The sequence below is a fragment of the Trachypithecus francoisi genome, unplaced genomic scaffold (genome assembly GCF_009764315.1).
Source record: "Trachypithecus francoisi isolate TF-2019V2 unplaced genomic scaffold, Tfra_2.0 Lachesis_group6, whole genome shotgun sequence".
Lineage (NCBI taxonomy): Eukaryota > Metazoa > Chordata > Mammalia > Primates > Cercopithecidae > Trachypithecus > Trachypithecus francoisi.
This window is the reverse complement of record NW_022681471.1, coordinates 124,957,569-124,979,333: the sequence shown is the minus strand read 5'-3', so window position 1 is coordinate 124,979,333 and position 21,765 is coordinate 124,957,569. Positions and strand designations below refer to the sequence as shown.

The following is a 21,765-nucleotide window of genomic DNA, read 5'->3' as shown; positions in this document are numbered from 1 at the left end:
TAGCAGGCCTGGGAACCAAGCCGCTTTGAACCTTCTCCCTTTCAAGGCCATTAGCAAAGGTCTGCAGACCAGTGATGGGAATATTAGATGCAGCCCACTGCAGGCTGTGGGAGAATACTGCAGTTCACCCAGTGGTCGGGAGGTTCAATCACCCACGGGGGTGGTGGGGAGAACGTTCTCAGCCGGATTTATGGGAAGGCTTCACATCCAAAGCTATGTTTAGTGATTCTGACAATCAATTGTTTGTATTCATACCTCTGCTTATTTACAAAATTTATGGTTTCTAGAATACCCTGACCCCTTCTGAAATAGCATCCCTCAGAAATATCATATGGTGCTTTGGTGAAATTAATGCTCATCTTGCTACCAACTGAATGGTAACTGATCATTAAAAGTATAAAGTATGTCCTGAGCCTGTTAAAAACTAAATAGCTACTGGCTTCATAAAAGTCTGGTATCTTAAAAAATCTTCAACCATTCACTAGTATTTACTACATAGGAAAGAATAAAAGAGCAACTGTGACTTGAAATATTAAAGCTTGTACATCTTTCTATAACCTGCAATGGAAACCCTAGGGTTGCTGTTGTAAGAAATATATCAACCCCCACTTGGTCTCAGTTACCTGTTCCTATAGATGGCTCAGAAGAAATGGAAACTTTTTTATCTATTAATAATTATTTTGGTTAATCATAGAAAAAAATGTAGAATTATCTTTAAATCAAAGTTCTTCTACCTTCTCATCAAAAGCATATAAATTAAAGGAAAAATATAGCCCTTTTGGTCTGCTTTGTTCTCGGATAAAACAAGAATGCCTACCAGTGAATCTCAATAGAAGGATGAGCATCAAATTATGTCTGGAGAACTATGATGACTGTATTTTTAATGCAGGTGCCAGGATTCCATCCCAAAGAGTTGTGATGAGAATTTCTAGAAAGGATTCCACTGGAGAGACCTCAGTGGAAATACTGACATTTTATTCATTCCTTCAACAGATGTTTACTGTGTGCCAGGCACTGAGTTAGCTGAAGAAGCCAGAATCTGGGGTTCACATCACCTCATCTCTATTATCACGGGCCAAGCTAGCATCATCTCTTATGTGGACTATCATAAGACCTTTCTAAACGATCTCTTGGCTTCTGTTCACTCCTGCCTTTCCCTCTATAGTCTATCCTCCACTCAGAAGCCAGAGAGCCTGTTGTTAAAACATGACAGAACATGCCTTTCCTCTTGCTCTGCCCTGTAAGGGCTTCCCATTTCACCCAGAGAGAAATTCACCAGAATAAACTAGCCCCAGAAAACAATGACTCAGACAGTGAGCTCACTTCCTCCCATGCTACCCACTCCCCCACTCCTCTCTCTGCTCTGGGCACATGGCCTCGTTCTGACTCCTCAAACATGCCAAGCACATCAATCCCCTGCTCACCTCTGCAAGTTCTTCAGAATCCACATGACTCTCTGCTCCAGTGCCACTTTCTCTCTGAACCCATATAAAACCAATTCCCCTTCTACCACTATACCACCTACCCATCGTGGCAATTCTTCCCCCATCTCGGTTTATTTTTCTTTATAATATTTATTACTGCCATATTCTTTTAGTTTGCTTATTGCTCCTTCTGTCCCCACTGTCCTCAACACTAGAATATAAGCTCTGTGAAAGCTGAGATTTTGCTTTGCTGTTTGAAGAATGTACCACCAACACCTAGAACAACACCCAGCACACAAAAGGACTCAAACATTCATTGATTCCATTAAATGTACTGACTTTTCAGCTAAAACCAAAAAGAATCAAACATAGCCCTTGACTTTAAGGATCTCTCAATATATTAGAACAGAGATCAGCAAACTTTTTCTATTAAGGGTAAAACAGTTGACATTTTTGGCTTTGTGGGCCAAAACCGCCCTGCTGCAACTACTCGATCTACCATTGTAGTGCAAAAGCAATCAGACACAATACATAAAGGAATGAGTATGGCTGTGTTCCAACATAACCATATTTGGAAAAACAGGTCACAGGCCAGCATTGGCCTGCAGATCTTATTTTGTTGAGCCATGTATTAGAAGATAGAGGCATATATAGATAACCAGAATATAAATGAAAATCATTCTCAGAGAGGTATGAATAAAATGCTGTGTGGGCAACAGCAGCAAGGATGGTGGAGCAAGACTTGGACAAGCACACGTTTCCAGTGCTAACGGGAAATGATATGCAACAGGCTTTCAATCTGACATCAATGGAAATTATGTGACTCGAGTGCTTAGGGGAAACTCATGTAAGAATGATTTAATAGTAGCTGCTCAAAACTAGATATTTTCTTTTATTGTCATAGCACCTGGCATAGTGCTTTATGCAAGTGTCTACACTGTAAATGGCTAATTGTGTTAGGTGAAGACAAAATACTCAGATGTAGTAAGTGAAGTTCAGCCAATTTTCTAAATCTTTTGCCTGTATGCTACGAAAAAGGAAGGGGTTTTGGTTTGATATCTATAGTGCATCCCACTTCTTCCACTGTTACCAAGGTTTTACAATGGTATACATATCATTTTTGTTACATGACTCAACAGTATCTTATTTGTACTCATTCCATTCCTTCTTCTAAAAGAAACTCAGTATGGTTTATTTTCTAGCTTTCTTTAAAATATCTTTTCGGAGAAATTAAAATGCCATTCATTCCTTTTTTTTTTTTTTGCTATTCATTCTTTCACCAAATATTTAAGTTCATCTATGTACTTGGTCCTGAGACAAGTACTGGTAACACCTGGCCCCTGTCTCCATGATCTTATGGTTCACTCTGAGAGAGAAATATGAACAAGTCCAGGTGTGGTGGCTCATGCCTGTAATCCCAGCACTTTGGGAGGCTGAAGTGGGATGATCGCTTGATCCCAGGAGTTTGAGACCAGCCTGGGCAACATAGTGAGACCCTATCTCTACCAAAAAATAAAAATAAAAAAATTAGCCAAGAGTGGTAGCACATGCCTATGGTCCCAGCTACTTGGGAGGCCGAGGCTTGAGCCTGGAAGGCTGAGGCTGCAATGAACCATGATCATGCCAATGCACTACAGCCTGGGCAACAGAGCGAGCCCATCTCAAGAAAAAAAAATGAATAAGCTGTAATGCAATATAAAAAAGATGCATGCCAAAGACAGACAGGGAATAATCAACGCTATGTAGGGGAACAGGAGACAGGGAGAAGCTTCCTGAAGGAGGTAAAATATGAAGTGGGTTTTAAAAGATGAACAGGATTCACCAAGCAGATAGTGGTACATGGGTGGGAATTTTATGCAAAATGTTATCTTTCTTTTGACTATACACACACACACACACACACACACACACACAAATATATAGCTTATATTGTTATTTATGATATAAAATAGGCCAGGCACGGTGGCTCACACCTGTAATCCCAGCACTTTGGGAGGCCAAGGTGGGTGAATTGCTTGAGGTCAGGAGTTTGAGACCAGCCTGTCCAACATGGTGAAACCCCCGTCTCTACTAAAAACATAAAAAATTAGCTGGGTGTGGTGGTGTGCACCTGTGATTTGATCTACTCGGGAGGCTGAGGCAGGAGAATCACTTGAACCCAGGAGGTAGAGGTTGCAGTGAGCTGAAATCGTGCCACTGCACTCCAGCCTGGGCAACAGAGTGAGACTCCATCTCAAAACAAAACAAACAAACAAACAAAAAACAACAAAAAAACCCCAATATCATAAAACAGCAGCTTTTGCCTCTTCTTAACTGTCATAATGTAATTTCCATGCCTCGGGGAAAAAAAAAAAAAAAAGCTTCTTTGTTTTTACTTCAATAAAAGGAAATCACACATACATATTGTCGGGAAATCCTACAGCTTAACATTTTTGTGAATGGCAGATTGGTCCTCAATGAGAAGAGGATCTAGATAATCTTGAGAGTCCCTTGCAACAAACTGGGAATGGCAACAAATCACAGCTCACACCTCTGCCTGTCCATAGTTCAGACATCTAGAACAGAGCACAGAATAATGAATGAAAGGGGAGAGAGACAGACAGGTGACTGGACAATCTAAGACATTCTGCAGTTTTGCTACTTATTAGCTGTCTGCGTATCCATGGGTGAGTGTCCACAGATGTTCCCTACAGTCCCTCTAGCACTCACTCTAATCACTCTCCTAGGCAGGAGAGTCTTTAGTGACAGATTACAGTGAAGCCCCACATTGTGGGAGGCATTGGATACATCTTTTGAAGAAACTTTCTTATAGATTCAAGACTTATGAGGAAAGTACTTCTTTAAAATGGAAAATTAATAAACAGATGTTTGATGGAAAATAATGAAGTAAATGTTTTCACACCTCCCTCTTCTTCCTTTCCTTTCCTCTCTCATGATGTGTATCTTAGTCCATTTTGTGTTGCTATAACAGAATACTTAAGGCTGGGTGATTTATAAAGAAAAGAGGTTTATTTAGCTCTTGGCTCCACAGGCTGGGAAGTACAAGAAGCATGGTAGTAGCATCTGCTCAAGAGAAGGAACTTTGCTTTATAAAAATAACGACAGGGCCATCCAGTTTTTTGTTTGTTTCATGTACTGCCTCTCTGAGAATGACTGCTAGGCTTGTATCCCAAGATGCCATCCCTTTCTGGAACCCAGTTTAGCACTGACAGTTCTTTCCTTCATGTACTGCAAGTGCCTCAGACTTGGAATGCACATCACGTAGGATTTATCCTTTTCCCTCATGAGCCTGTCTTTGTCTTTTCTACAGGGTTTCTGGTGTCTCCTCACAGCGCTTCTACCCTCCTGGTCACCAGACGGCAGACACCACAGTTTCTACTCCTCCCTCTTTGGGGGAGGCACAATTATGGCCCCCAAAGATACACACAGCCTCCTCCTCAGAGCTTGTGAATATTTTAGGTTATAGAGCAAAGGGGACTGATTGTTGCTGATGTAATTAAGATTGCTAAGTAGCTGACCTTGAGATGGGGAGAGTAGCATGGATCATCTAGGTGGACCCAAAGGAATCACGAGGCTCTTTAAATGTGGAAGTGGCAGGAAGAAGAGTCAGAGTCAGAATGATGAGATATGACAAAGACTTGACCAGTCATGCCTGGCCTTGAAGATGGAGGAAGGGGCCACAAGCCAAGGAATGCAGGCTAGAAGCTGGAAAAGGCAAGGACATGAATTATCCCCAAGGGCCCCCAAAAGGAATGCAGCCCTAAAGATATCTTACTCTTAGCCCAGTGAGACCTGTGTCAGACTTCTGACTCTAGAAATGTAAGATAATGAATTTGCATTGTTTAACACCATCAGGTTTGTGCTAACTTGTTACAGCATCAGTAGGAAATGAACATACCCTCTATCCCCCAAATCCAAATCATTAGCTAAGACATATATGTGTCAATCCTCAGGAGCCCTTTGCACTGTTTTCCTTCCCTCTGTTCCCACTGCCTCTGTGTTGATCCAGACTCTCCTTGCTGCATTCCTACACCATTACCAAAAAATCCTCCTAATTTGATTCTCACCTCTAGTCTTTCTTCCTTCAGCTGAATGTTTGCAACATGCTTTTGGCACCACTGCTTTTTCCTGTCACTCCTCTCAAAGGCACAAAGCATTGAGCAGCTCCCTGCTGCTCAAAGTATGAATCTGGTCACCTTTTCTCCTTTAAAAGCCTTGCTCTAGCTTCTCCCAAACTGTGCCTTCAATCTTATTCCCAATCATTCGTGGCCTATACCAGGGACTCAGTAAATGGGATCATTTGATGCTCTTAGCAATTGCCTTTGTTTTGCTTCCTAGAACAAATAATTTTTCCTATATGTTTCTGGTTTCATGTTTGGATTATTTGTTTTCTGTGTGTGTGTGTGTGTTTCTTTGTTTAAGATGAGAGTAGAACCTCCTAGGAGGCCCAGATAGTCTGGCCACTGTTGGATTTGGTGACTTCATATTCAACAAAGAGGAATTATTTTAAAAGATGGTTCTAAAAGTGTGACATATCTTAAATTTTTACATTTAACCCTTTTAACTGAAAAACACAAAGTGATATAATTCTCCTATGTACAAAATAACTAAAATTTTTATTTTAAAATATTATTTTCTAGTACACAACAGAATAGTTAGTAATAGGACCTAGGGTTTAAAGTTATGTGATTAATCTCATTCTTTCAAAATGGTTGGATTCACTCTGGAGTTGATACAGGAACAGACATGCACGTGTGCAGGCAGACACACAAACACAAATCTCATATGGAGATAAAACATTCACAGTCTAAATTTGAGGCTAGTCATGAATGTGTGGCCTTCTCGAGACAAATGACCAACTCCCTTGAAACTCCCCATGATAAAAACTGGAGGTAAGAGGCATGTGCCTTTGGGGTTAAGGAAAATTAATCAACAGAAAGATGGAAAGCTAACAGTGAGGGCTATAAGAATGATGGGACCTTGGTACCCAGGTAATGGCTAAGATGATCTGGCTGATCCAGCTGCCTGAGCAGGTGGCCCCTTGCTCCCTCTAGGCTCCAGGTGTCTTCATCCTGAGAAAACACTCATCCCAGGAGGAGGACTTTCCTGGAGAGAGGAAGGTGCTCTTTTGTCCAAGGTACAGGATATGAGAGGAAACATCTTGAAGGAGAAAATTCCCAGTGGAAGAGGAAGGAACTAGGACCTAGGACCTAGGGACTTCCTCAGTTTTAGGGTTTGGGCTTGAGAAGGGAGATGGGGAACTCAGGATAGGTGCTCTTATGAATTATTGTTGCAGACCAAGGGCATAGAAGTTAAATGGGTTCATGTCTGTTAGATTCTTTGCTCCCTCCTCTGAAGTAAGAGGCAAAAATACTGACCTGGCGAGTCCATTCAGACATAGCATTTAATCTCCAGCTTACACTGTCACAACCCTTGCCACCATCCTGCTGGCTAGCTTATTCTTTTTTATTTAGAATTTCACAATTTTATTCTTTGTAGTCTCTCCTGACCCCTGCTATGACACAATCAAGATAACCTGCACCTTGAAGGAGCACCTAGGATCCCTGTGAAGACAGAATGCATTACCAGTTTAATCCATAACCAAATTCAATGGGCAGGTCTTCTGGTTCAGAATGCCAAGGATATAGAAGTTTCACTTGTATATTCAAGAACTGACCAAGAATTAGGAGTCTCCAGACCAAATGCATTCTGTGAGTTCACTTATCCATTAGAATAAGGAGATTGCCCATCATCAGCACATCATCCATAATTTTTTATCCCAAATTTCCCTTAATGGAGGTATTGACATTTTTAATCATAAGGTAAATCCACCTCTCAATGCTTCCTACAAGTATTCTAGGTTATGTCTGCATACTCCATGAAATACAATTATTTTTCTAACTTGGAGTATATGAAAAAGAATATGCAATTCTATCAATCCTATCAATAATTTTACTTTCAGGCCCTCACTTTGTACAACTCTAAAGCCTTCACTACCAGGGAATTAGTGAGTCACTAGACCAAGGAATAAACTTGGATGCCAACACTGGGTGGCCTGTGATTAACTGTTAATACCAGGTGGCTCTCAGCCACTGCCCAGATGATTCCCAGGGCACTTCCTCTAGTTCTTTTCCAAATATCCTCTGGACTATAGAGACTAAGTTTATTGTTAAATTTACCAAAACATAACTGAGATGACAAACATACTGTTAAAACTGCACAATGTTACACCAAGCTACACGAAAATGGTTTCAGAACAGGAAGCTCCTATAAGTATTTCAAACAACAAACAGCATTAAAAATGAACAAATGAATTATTTGAGAGTGCTAAATTTCAGAAACGAAATCAAGACAATTTACTCGATTATCCACTCCTCTTAACCCCTGTTCACCTGGGTAATTAAGATTTAGTTGACTTATTCTTGCTTGGATTTTTGCTATGAGATTATCCTTATTACAGAACTATAGGTGAAATATTTTTTTAAAGACTGCAGAATGATGTTTCTACCTTGGACCAGCAGAAATACAGACTTTCAGAGGACTCAAAATTACTGAAGTGTGAAACACTGGAAATGAACCTGAGTTTGGGAGGCAGATTGCAAGGGGACCCAACTCAGAAGGGACTTGCTCTCATCTTAAGCATAGTTTCTCAACTCAAAAACTTCTCTAACACAAACTCAATAAAAACTGGCTGCTACATCCAAGATGAATTCATCATACGGTATTTTGAATAACATAATACAAGCACTCAGCATCTGCATATTCAATCATGCAGTTTAGTATTTGACTTTGAGTGATAAAGACCACCAAATAAAGACACTATCCAAATGCTACTTTACTGATTAGTACTCTGGCCGATTTGAGAAGCAGGTGGGTTAGTAAAGGCACAATAAAACAGGGCCATGAACTGATGGAAAAAGGGGAGAAGGGGATCCAATTGGATTTAACTGCATTCTGAAAGACTGGAAATTGATAGCATAATGTAGGCTGTTTCAGTAAAAATGCAAAGTGGTTCTTAAAAACAACAATGTAAATAATACATCAAGTAAGAATAGATGAAAAAAGGTGATCCAGTAACATTTTATAGGTAAAGAATGTTACTCTGAACTATCACTGCATTTAGCCTCCAAATGTCAGCACACTCAAATTCATTTGCTCAACCAGTAACAGACAACTAAGAATTTCTGCCAAGCAAATTGCAGGGGACCAGAGGGACTGTTTGGAAAAAAGAAAAAGTGACAAGCAGATGAGCACTGAGATGCTAGCCTCAAGTTTTAAAATAATTAATACAATAGATATTTTGAATAACTTGTCATTTCTTCTTAAGAAGTGCTGACGTTATTATTATTATTGTTTTTACCTCATACCTGAAGTGAGAACCAGGGAAGACTTTTAATTTCACCAAACACCCACCTGGTGGAATTCATGCAAATCAGATTAAACTGTTAACCAAATCTTTTCTGTGCTTTCACATCTGCCTATAACATCCTCATTCTTAGTAACTGGATCTCTAGGACATTCTTTAAAATAATCACATATTCGCCTGACCATGCAACCTGATTAATAATGAATGAACATTCCTGAAAAGAATCACTTCAAAGCATGGCAGATGTCTGTAGGGATATGAAGGCTTTAATGGTCAAAATTAAGGGGAAATGGAAGCTGGGTCACAGAGTCTGGTTATTTTAATTGAAACCTAGTCTTCCAAATTTACTTAATAGAATACAAACACTCCTTCTCGAGGTTCATTTATACAAGCAGACAAGCACAAAGACAAATGGCAATGCAAAAGAACAACCCAGATTCCTGGAGGAACAACCACCCTATCCTGTTCTGTCTTAATAGTGCAGAAAGCCCCTCAACAGTTTCAGAAATCCAATTTGTTCAATTGAAAGACTGATAAACAGGTTAAAAACAGGAACTAGCACATTGGTCCTTAATAGTTCTTTGAGCACCTCTCTAGATTCTGACAAACAGATCACCTTGAATACCCACCAATGGACTGCACACTAGTTCTTTTTGAAGAAACATCGCCGTAGGCAGAGGATGGGGACCCACGAAATGACAGACAGGCCACCGAGACCAGATGGTGGGTGGCAGGCAGTGCTGGAGCGGTCCTGTGTGTCTGAGAGTGCGTCAACAGTGAAACACAACAGGAAAATCGGTCCAACAATTCCAGGAAGGCCAGCTCCACCTCATCCACTCCGCCAGGGTTGCCTGAGTTGAAGAATCAACTGCCTTTTCCATGGCCCCCGCCACGACTTTCCTATCCTCTGGCCTACTCAATGTTCAACTGAACCCAAATGAAAAGTTAGCTCAGGTCAGCTCAACACCCACTGCCTGGTCCAAAAAAATGATGACTTGGCAACAGGATCTGTACTCTCATTCCTTACAGGGACCGGCAGCAGCTTGGCCGACTGAGACAGTGTCCTGTGGCAGAAGGCTGAATGCTAGCTTTCCATGCCACCAACAGGAGCCATCCTGCCCAACTTCTGGGGTTGGGAACAGGCACTAGACTTATTTGCCTTTGGGGCCTTTCAATGTCCTACTGAGCACATGATCACATTATGCTCTGGATGCTGGCTCGTTCATTTAAAAAATAATATACACATTATTTTGTGCCTTTATCTTCTGAATTCATGTATAATGTTTGGAAGAAGTTTTCTTCAAAGTTACATCAGGAAGAACAATCTCCAGTACAGACAAAATAAAACAGTCATTTATTTCTTCCAAAATAGTGACCTAAATAGCAATCTATCATCCTGATAAACAATTTAAAATATATGTATAAAATATACATATATATATACACACACACAGGTTCACATACACACACACATATGCATACATTATGTACAAACATATATAAAAATAACATGTGTATATATATATTGAATATTACAAACACGGTATATATATAATAGCAAATCTGTGATGGGTGTCCAAAATTTCAGTCTCCAGAATGGCAAAGAAAGGGTGAACTGAGAATAGAAAGTAATCTTTTAAAATTTGATTGACTAAAGGAGGAAGGGGAAGTAGTCTTCCTAAAAGCAAAAAAAAAAAAAAAAAAAAAAAAAAAAGTCCTGTACTGCAGTTCTTTGAAGGATGTTGCTTATCACTATGCAAGACAAGAAACTGCAAGTAAAGTAAATCATCAGGAAAGTGTTTAAAAAAAGAATCTTGCACAATTCAATTCATAATCCAGACACTTAGACTCCACCAAAGGTGTTTAAGGAACATTCATGATAAAGGGGATGCAGAGGCAAGAACTGCTTCCTCAGGCGCCCAGTTTGCACGTCTCAACATCTACTTTATTGCCATTGCAACACTTCACAGTAAATCAAAGCATGCTTCACATGTTAGGACATAAAAATGCAAACATAGATTTTTTTGGCATATGTCTCTCCAAATTATAACTTCATTTGTCTTTTAACAATGAATAAAAGGATTACTCAATTTCACATACAGATGACTTCCTTAAGAAATTCTCATTGTCCTCGGAAGAGACACACATAGATCATCAAGTAGAATTCTAAAGAACTTTTCATCAAGACATGCCTTTTGTTAAAACAACATTTAAATTGTCAAAATTCTACAGGCCTAACTTTTCCCTATTTTGGCACTGTAGTGGAAAATTAGCCTGAACATCTGAAGTTGAAATATCAGGAAAGAAATATTTACTCCACCCCTCAAGAGAAAATGATAAACAACAAAAAAATTATAATCTTTTAAAGGGCATAATCTGACAATTTGCAGATGAAATTTCCCGCTATCTGAATGTCTCAGACATTTCATGTCTTTTACAGTTTAAGAAATAAAGCATTTAGTTTTAAAGGCACACAGAACCTGTTTTACATTATATTGAAAATGACCGATGTTTTCCAGGTCTATGCTGTACCGGGTATCATGCAAGAATTTGGTTCTGAAGGCAATGATAGCAGATTGGACAGAGAGGAAGAGGGTGAGAGCTGGTCATGCCTAGTCTCCTGGCAGAAGTCTAAATCAATCCTCCTGGTGAATGGACCAACAGCGTGGTGGTAGCAGAAATGGAAGTTACTGATTTCTGTGAAACCAGCCACAGATGAAAAGTGTTTAGCACTACCGTCCCTGAATGCTTTCTCAAATGTATTTATAGTTTGCTAGGCATTTCTATATATATATTCATAGAACTATTTATATGTCTGTATAAAGTCCTACATATGTCCATAACGGAATTAGTTTTTGTAGTTATATATAATGTGTATGTATACATAAGTACACATATACATATACAAAAGCACCTTTTCAAAATTATTTGAGACTGCTTAGAATTCACTCTTCACAAACCCCTCAGTTATAGCATCCCTTCTGCATTACAGAAACATTCCTTCCTCAGTGCAAAAACAGAAACCTGTAGATAATGTTTATTGAAAAACAACAACTGCCTGCTCATATCTGCAAAAGGTTACCTGGAAATGAGCAAAATGACACAAGTGATCTATTCTCTGAAAGACCAGTCAAGTGGGATTTTTGCAGCAAGTATAATAGATTGTGCCCTGGAGAAAAGCTTGCTGCTTGGGGAAACTTTTTCTTACTTTAATTTATATAATACTCTCCTAGAAGGCAGAGAAAGTACACACCCTCCCCTTCCCAATTATTACCAACCAGGAGCAAAATAGTTATTGGTGATGGCCAATGCGACATTTCACAATTGTTCTCTGAACACTGGAAAGCTTAAGTTCAAAGACAAGAACAAATACTAGTCTCGTGACTCACGGAGGTAATGACGATATTATAGAGTAACTGATTCCCATTGTGTGAGCAGATTGGGAAATTCTCTCAAATATGATGGCTCCTTTTCTCAAAGAAAATCGCATTTTCCCTCAACTTCAAAGTCAGCCACACACAAAAACCTTTTGCTCACAATACCCTGAAGCCACCTCGTGATCTTAAAAAGTAAGGAAAACTAACCCTTATTCACAATTCCTGGTTAACTATTACGAATAACATGCTTTAAACATTTCCCCTGATCACTGAAGCTCTACAGTCAGGGGAAGAAGTCTTTTTTTTTTTTTTTCAAGGCAACAGAAAGAGGAGTGACTCTTTTGTTCTGAATGTTATTGTAAAGCACCACATGAAAGAAGAGGAATGATGGGAACATGGCAACGAAAAGGACAACAGCGCTGACAAATGAAAACAGGATATTAAGAACAGCGTCGAGACTGTGTGTCTGTACAGAACAAAGCCGGGAGGCTTCTCGGGAGAAATTCAAGCAAAAATATTCTTAACACATTTACATGCTAATGGATGAACTATAGTTTTCCCAGGTGGCATACAGATCTTTAAGTCTGGGGCAATAAAATTAGGTTATCATTAAAACACATACACACACACTGTAAAGTGTCATAAAATTAAAACTGCTTTCAAATCACATTCAGTCACACTCCCTGCCCTTTCAACCAGTGATCCACTTCTTGAAATTTCTAGATCTCTGTTTTTCCCTTTGTAAAACAAGATACTGGTTCTGTCAAATAACTGAGCTAACTTAGTATATAGTCCCAAGGAAAGTGAATTTTCTACAAAAAGAAAAACAATTTTCTCTCCATTCACAGCACACTCTAACTTACACTTTAAATATGACCTTTAAATAGAGCTTTCAAGAACTCCCAGGGAAACTATGCAGTGGGTATTACGTTGAGAAACAATTACAGCAACTAAGCGGCTAACATTAATATAGTACACCGGTTTTGCCAAGTCATGTTGGTAATATCTTATACTTTTCTTCTGACGCAAATTCCACAAAAGCTGCTAGTATGATGGTATATTTAATAAAACATCATCATAGTTTACTGGACTTATAAGAATTATTATTGTAGTCTCTAAAGAGGTTCACAAAAGTAAAAAATATGTCTGATTTTGCACTCCGTTAAAAATTTCAGTCTTTTTTTTTTCTCTTTTCTATGTTCTGCCACTATTCTCCTTCCCCTCCTTCCTGATCAGTCCTTTCCATTGTCAGATGAGTGATGAGCTGATGTGATTTCTTCTTTACTAAAGCATTTCATCCAGCTTTCCCTCTGGCATGCTTTCAGAAAACTTTGGGCTAAGCCCTGAGCTCAGTGGGCCCAAGAGTTCTTGGTCTACTTGTGGGCTGACACTGTCGATGTGGTGTCCTGTAAAAAAAACATGTAGAGCCTGGGCGCAGTGGCTCATGCCTGTAATCCCAGCACTTTGGGAGGCCGAGGCGGGCAGGTCAGGAGTTCGAGATCAGACTGGTCAACGTAGTGAAACCTCGTCTGTACTAAAAATACAAAAATTAGCTGGTCGTGGTGGCGGGTGCCTATAATCCCAGCTACTTGGGAGGCTGAGGCAAGAGAATCACTTGAACCTGGGAGACAGAGGTTGCAGTGAGCTGAGATCATGCCACTGCACTCCAGCCTGGGTGATAAGAGTAAAAAAACTCAGTCTCAAAAAACAAAACAAAATGAAACAAAACAAAAACAAAAAACAAACAAACAAAACCACATAGTACCTTGAAGTCAGAAAAACCTGAGTTCAAATCCTGGCTCTGCCATTTCCTTGCAAAGGCAGATTGGAGCCAGATACTGTACATATCTTATACTCACAGATGCTCTTCCTATCTTCTACGTAGTTTTCTTATCTGTAAAACGTGGACGATGAGAGCAATCTTAAGGGTCCTTTGAGGATTAGCGAGGTGAACTTTTTCAAGTGCCTGACAAAATTCTCGCTCTTATGGAAGGACAGGGTGGTAGGGGTTGCGGGGTTGGGTTCCTTCTTCCCTTGTTGTCCTGAATCGCCTCTTCCCACTCTTCTTTGAATAGATTCATTATCTGTGTTTTTTACCGGAAACCACTTCATACCATTTTTGCAAGCAAGAAGGATATAAATCCATTTATTCAATAACATTCATGGAGCGTCTTATATGAACAAACAGTATGTGAATGCGAAATGAACTAGCATTTTTATTCTTAACACGAATGACTTATATTCACATTGGCAATTTCATCTATTTCCTACACTATGACATACCTCTGTTCATTTCCACTGATCTCTCACCATGAACTTGGGGCTTCACTTCTGCTTCCCACTGAAGGTCACCCTGTCCCATATGCACTCTTTGTCAGAATTTTTTATTTTGCAGGAAATAAGGTACCCTGACATGGATGGAGCATGTGAAACTATCAAGAACAGTGAAATGTTTCAGATTTTTGCTATTTGCCAGTTTCGTTTCATGAATGCTGGCAGAAGACACCTGAATCAAAGATAAAGGCTGTTTTTACTCAAATGGTATGTGTTTCATGTTCTGTTGGTTCCCCTTGTCCTTGAAGTCCTATAGAGCATCCTAGGTCCATGTTTGCACACTCAAGAGATTTGCATCATACCTGAGCAACCCCAAGCTTAGGGAATCTGAATCTTTTATAAGGGACTGCGAGTTAGCCTGCCCAACTTTTGCCCTGGAGGAAGACGTTGTCTTTAATATAATGAACAACAAACAAACCTGCCTTCTCCTCTGGAGCAAGATACTACCTCTATCTCCCAAGACTGCTATACAAACATCCTGGGAAATAGTATGGAATAAAAGCATTCAGTGCTCCAGCTCACAAGAGGTACAAAAAGGTGATAGATCCATAGAAAATTATTTCCTAATAGACACAACTCCTATCTCCTCCTGGGGATATGGCCAACAGTTGTTACTAGAAATCAGATCATCACTGGGCTTTCTAGCAGTTACCATAGAGGCAGAATTTCATTTGGCATTGAATGACCCTTGAGTCATAGAAGACTAGAGGTAAAAGGAGCCTGCAAGAAAGTGATGAGAACTTCCTTACCAACAGCTCCAAGCTCCTTATCCGACCACCCTCTGACATCAGCTGTTGTACCAGGAAAATTGGCAGAAGGCAGGTAAGTCTCACCCATAGATTTTGCTCAACTAAACAGTGCCCTTAATGTCCTTCATAGTCCCAAAAACAGCTTGGGTCTGGTCTGCAACTTCAGCTCTTCGCTCTGAACCTAAGCTAATTTTAAGAGTTTGGTGCTTGTTTCAGCAGCACATAGACTAAAATTGGAATGATACAGAGAAGATTAGCATGGCCCCAGCACAAGGATGACAAATTCATGAAGCATTCTATAATTTTTTATTATTCAAAAAATATGAATAAAATAAAAGAGTTTGGAAGAGTAAGCTAATTTTGTTACTTTTATGACATTAGAAATCCTACATGTACATCCATTTGGCTTTCTTTAAGCATTAAAACAAATTAGAACTACTTATTTTGGAGTAAAATCAGAAGAGTCATTTCTTTCACTACTCTTTCATTCCCATGGTATTTTTTGAGGTCATTCTGTGTGCCAGGAGCTGCTCTAAGCAGCAGCAAATTGGTGGTAAATATGAGCGCAAAGGCCTGACCTTGGAGAGCTTACATTTTAATGAAGGAAATAAAAAAAAAAAAGGTTTTTAAAAACACAAACATTTCAAAGACTCATGCATGAAAATGAAAGAAATAAAAAGGATGACATGATAGAAGGTAGATGGGTGGTGCAAATCTATGTTAGCTAAGGGGATATTACTACTCATATTTGTGCTGGCTTTCTTGACATCTTGGCTTTTTCCCTGCCAATAAACAAGCAAAGAGTATCTGAATTTCAGTATAAAACTTTCCGGTGTTTGGTCACAGAGCTATGATTTAATTTTTCAAGTTGTTAAATGTTTAGCTTCAGATTGCCTCAAGGATAGAGTTCTTTTTCAAGGGCATAAAAATCCAACTTTTACTATTTCTTACAGGAAAATGCAATGCGATGAATTATTGTAAAATAGTGACATCTTTATTTATTTTAGCAATAAAATTTTGAAAGAGAAAAGTCATGAACACTTAGTGAGCCAAAAAAGCAGGAACCACGATGTTTTAGTCCATTTTGTGCTGCTATAACAGAATTCCTGAGACTAATTTATAAAGAACAACGATTTAGGCCGGGTGCAGTGGCTCACACCTGTAATCCTAGCACTTTGGGAGGCTGAGGTGGGTGGATCACGAGATCAGGAGTTCAAGACCAGCCTGGCCGAGATGGTGAAACCCTGTCTCTACTAAAAATACAAAAATTAGCTGGGTGCAGTGGCAGACGCCTGCAATCCCAGCTACTAGGGAAGCTGAGGCAGGAAAATTGCTTGAACCCGGGCAGCAGAGGTTGCAGTGAGCAGAGATCACACCACTGCACTCTAGCCTGGGTGACAGAGACTCCATCTAAAAAAAAAAAAAAAAAAAAACAGAGAGCAGGTCAAGGCCTGGTCTCTCTGTTTCCAAGATGGCATCTTGAAGGCTGTGTCCTCTGGAAGGGAGGAATGCTATGTCCTCATGTGGCAAAAGAGCAGGAGAGGAAGAACCCACTTCCACAAACCCTTTTAATAGTGGCATTAATCCATTCGTAAGGGCTTTACCATTAAGCTCCACATCCCAGTACTGCTGCATTGGGGATTAAATTTCCAACAGATAAATTTTGGGCGACACATTGAAACCGTAGCCTATGGTATTCAGAATTACCTGAATATCTTAAGTGTTTGATTCTAGGATGTTAACTCAAAGTTGAAAATAACCATGGATGTACAGTTAAGGTTATAGGGATGGACAGGAAGGAAATGAATAGAGACATTGGAAGAGGCATTGGTTTTGTCTGTACTTACTCACCAGCTTTTGCACCACTAGAAAAGGAAATTTCATGAAGGAAAGGAAGTAAATGAGGGAAGAGTGCTGGGGGAAGTAAACACATGTGACTACAGCTTTATGACTGGTGAGCACCAAAGATGAGTTAAGACTAGATCCCACTGGCTGACAGCCAATGTCTTTTGACATGTCATAATGTCATTTGACAATGACAATGACAATAATATCAAAAAGCATTTCAAAGTAAATAAATTCACTGGCTAGGTAATATTACAATAGCAGCTGGATCATGATTTTTAGAGCCCATCTCTTTAAGAAAGGGTTAGAAAGAAAATAGTCGCAGAGGCAATTGTTGTAGGAGAATAAAGAGTTGTTATTGTAGCTACAGCAGAGACCAAGAGAAGAGCTTGGGAAGTCTGGGTGGTGGGTGCCCTGTGCCACTCTTCCACAGTGAAGCAAATAAGGTTTGCGGGAGGACAGGGTCACAGGGGTCCAGGGGAGGGGTTATAAAGCAAGTAGTCTTCTGAGGGTGAGTAATTCCCAACCCAAAGACTTTTTGGCCTAAAAACCAAGATTTAAGTTGTTTATTTGCAGACTTGAGAATTTTGCCCAAAATATATGTAAAAAAATGTACTCTGTATAAGAACAAATCCCATAAATGCTATGAAGCTCCTAATGGCTTTTAAAACATATTCTCAAGGTAGGCTAAAGTCTGAGAGATTCTCCTTACATTATCAAAGTATGCTTCCTTGTTGTCTTTGAGATAAATTATAAATGTAATTTGTAAAACATGAATACAAGGCACGAATTTGGAGTTAATATCAAAAGGCATGACCTTAGGGAGTTGACTTAAGAGTTTTTTCTTGTTATTTTGCTTTGTATCTTATTGTTTGTTTAAAATTTAAAGGAAAAAAGTTTCATTTTAAACAATTTAATTCTCATTGAAATGCATTTTAAGTGTGAGTTTCATCCTGTACATTTTATCCATTGAATCAAATTAGACAAGAAGCTGGCTTTTAAACATTTAAAAAAGCCATTTTTTAAACATAAAAAAAATCAAAAGAACTCAGTACTTAAGATGCAATATAGGGCTTAAAAATTCACTTACAAAAAAAAATCTAGCTTTAAGAACAGTGAGCTTTCAAGGTGGCTAAGCTATATTAAAGTGAAGTTATACTTATTTTGACTATAAATATGAATACTAATTGGAGAAAGTATCACACAACTATATGAGAACACATTTCATTTTTGAAATAACAAATTTGAATGCCTGATTTGTCATCTTGATGGTAAGGATATGTCGTTTATCTCTTTTACGTAGCTCCTTTAGCTTGTCCTTATTTAAGTCAACAGGGTCTCTTGATTCAGGGCATCATTCCAAACAATTTTGCCAGTTGTCTAAATCTATTCTTCCCATTCCAAATTCCAAGTGACTCTCTCTTTGAAACAGATGCAAATACTTAGTTTCACAACTTTAGTCATTTTCATTCTTAGAATACAGACTGGAAACTGCTCACTCCTGGGGTGCTGGGCAAAGGGTGCCAGACGATGGCAAGAGTGCTGGTGACTTCACCGAAGAGAGCTTTGTTGTGCTGGAGCCACTGCCAGCTACCCTCCTCCGAGCATTGACTGCCAAAACATCACAGTCCAAAGAGGGGTGCTCCGTTCCCCCTTCCTACCCCCCCCATCCACTTTCCTGCCTATCAGCATCCAGAAGCAATTCTTTGCATGGGTGCTTCTTCATCCTGATCCTGACTGGCAGCTCCAAGGATTAAACTCAGGTCCTTTGGAGCAGTCGCTTTATGCACATTAGCCCCCTGGGGTGTTGAACTCCAAAACCTCTATTTTTTCCCCCTGGTCTACCCTGTATCTCACAAAACCCTAGTTAGCCACTGTGGTACACAGCCTTTCTTCTATTCCAGGCTATCAAAAGAAAACAAAACAAAACACCAGACCTTACAACAATATGATGGATATGGTAATGATCGAGGGTCTTTAGGGTAGTGGGTAAATTCCAAATTCTTTCATAACTGAGACTTGGGAACTCGTTTTCTTCTTTATCATTAAGACTTCACATTTTCATCAGCAGAATCTTGCTCACAATAGCAAAAATGATCATTTGGCTGAATGAAAATGGCTTGTGGTATGTGTGTGTGTGTGTGTCCATTAAAAAAAGTTCCTCAAAACTGCTGAATGAAAATCAAGACCAGTGTCTTCTAAATCAAACAAAATTTACTGCTTAGTGACTGCATTAAAAAAAGAAAGAAAAAAAAAAGACCATCTGGCCTCTGTCTGCTATTTGAGAGGTTTTTTTCTCCTCCTCACTTCCTGGTTACCTTTAGCAAAACATTATCATTTCTCGTATAAATTGTTTTTACCACGGTGCATTTCCTTCTGCGCATTACTTTAATAAATGGCATAGAAAGCATTGCTCCATTTCCTGAAAAATACTTTTCAGTTCTAAATGGTAGGTTTAAAGGGGGAAAAAATGAAAAATATGCTTTAAAAAGGAAGATGAAAGTCAAATCACAGTGAGGGCATTAACTACTTATGTTTCTTTAAACACTTCTGCCAAGGCAAGCTCTTTCTTTTTCATATATATATACTCTCTCTCTATACATACACTATATATATACACACATATATAGTAATAATTAAAATCCAAGAATGAAAAGCCACCCTACGCACCCTATCCTACTCATTTAAGGTGATAACTATACTAAATACCCTCCAAGAAATAAGTCTGAAATGGAATTAATTTCCACGTGGGAACAAAGATGACAATAAAAGTACAATCAAATCTCAATTAACTGAAATTCTGTGGAAATGAGAGAGTTCTGGTTAATTTAATTTTCTGGTTAACTGAACCCCAAATAGAAAACTTAAAAAAAAATCCTAATTGAAATATTTCTACAATGCTTGAGTCCACTTTACTTGCATAACTACAAATCACATATTGGATCTAATTGAAAGGTTTCAGGTAATTTCAAATCTTATTTTTCCTTGAGATCATCATTAAAAAGACCTTTTTTCATTTGATCATAAATAGAGATGACATAGGAGATTGATTTGAACATATAATTGCATCCATGACCATGCATTTTTACAGTAATTCATAATATCACCTTCTTCCTTGTATTTCACAAATCTTTAGGAAAAGTATAATGCAGAAAACTTGTGGTTAATTAAGTGTTGATATTTTAGCAAAGTTCAGGTAAGCTGAGGTTTTTGTGCATTTACATGCTAAACAAAATGACAAAGATTCCTGCTTTTCTTACTGCTATTCAGTAAGTATAAAAAATGGTAATTTTAATATAGTACTTCTGATGAATTTTGTTAGCACAAATTAAAGACTATGGAACACTTCGAGAAATATATAAATGAATTGAGAAAGCACTAGTGTTCAGTTTCTCAGTGGAACATAATGGCAGCTCAAGACTGGTCCCAAATGTCCTCCTTCCATGGTGCAGTCACGACCAGTCCAGCTTGGGCTCCCCGTTCCAATTTCCCACAGAAATTTATACTGTGCCACTTGAGTTACCAAATAATGATACCATTTTGAATCAAATTATTGCCCAACAAAAAGAGACTTCTAGTCTTATATTTTAGGGTTCCACCCTTTGATGAAGGTTATTGTAGAAGAAGCTCCTGTATTGGGTAGGAGATTGGGAAAATGTTAGCTAAGGTCACTTCTAGCTCTACAATTCCAAATAGCTTGCATTGTATGTGGGAAGATAAGGATAAGACTGGGACTCCTGTTCTCTCTCTGAATACCCGCACACTCTCACACTCTGTCTCTCTACCTCTGTCTTTGTCCCTCTGACACACACACACACACACACACACACACACACATACACTTTTTCTTTTGGGGAGAGGAAGACATCACCAAGCCCTCATCCCCCAAAGCAATACTACGCAAATTTATTTTGAAATCTTTTATATGCCAAGAACTCTGATAGCTACCAAGCACACAGTAAGGTTTTCATAAATATTTCCATAAAGGACTGAATGAAGCTGAGGGGATGCGCCATCTCTCACTTATGGGCCTACAAAAGATAGTCTTATAGGGAGAAAAGATCAATGATGTCAGATTTAGCCGTGGTACTGGTGTTTGTGCCAATGACTATTTTGAAAATAGTATAGTTGTTACATACTAAAAATAGGACTCTATTGTAAGGCATATATATGTGTTTGTATATATATTTATGTATTAATATTATCAACTAGTATGTCTTGGGCACAAATGTGTCAAGAATATTTTGAGGATACATGTATTGAGTATATATTTTACAGCTCAATCTGTAACTCAGTTTAGACCTTGCAAAGACAAAATCAGTGGGTCCTTATTTTTGTTCACTTTGTCCTCTATCTGTACTGTCTTCTCTCAGTATCTTTTCATCAACCCTTGCCCTGAAAAACGAGAATGACACTAAAACATAGGCACTCTTTCTTTCTAAGGACCCCTCAAGCGATATTATAAACTTAATGTCTTGGGGAATTCTGCAGAGACTTTCCAAACTGGTACACTCCAAATCAGTGTCAAGGCCCTGAGGGTGATTGGGCCCCAACTTCTGTCACCACAGTGATTTCTAGGTTGATTGGGCGCACCTGACATCCTTGGGTCAAGGGTATGGACAAGTAGCCCTGTGCCATTTAGAACCACCAAACACTCTTCCAACCCATGG

The 21,765-nt window shown here is 39.0% G+C and overlaps 1 protein-coding gene and 1 non-coding gene across 5 annotated transcripts in view; one reads left to right on the top strand and one right to left on the bottom strand.

Annotated features, from left to right (window-relative positions):
• MID1 (midline 1) overlaps positions 1-21,765 on the bottom strand; it is a 414,458-nt gene that overhangs the window by 134,785 nt on the left and 257,908 nt on the right. The window contains exon 1 of one of the 4 annotated variants that reach the window (XM_033201031.1): positions 9,420-9,552. The exons of the other annotated variants lie outside the window; for them this stretch is intronic. The gene's annotated coding sequence lies outside the window, so the exon portion shown is untranslated. Of the gene's footprint in view, positions 1-9,419; positions 9,553-21,765 lie in introns of those variants that run through there. 4 annotated transcript variants of the gene reach the window in all.
• On the top strand, positions 15,454-15,556 carry LOC117078589. Its single transcript, XR_004435039.1, has one exon. It is a non-coding gene; the product is annotated as a U6 spliceosomal RNA (small nuclear RNA).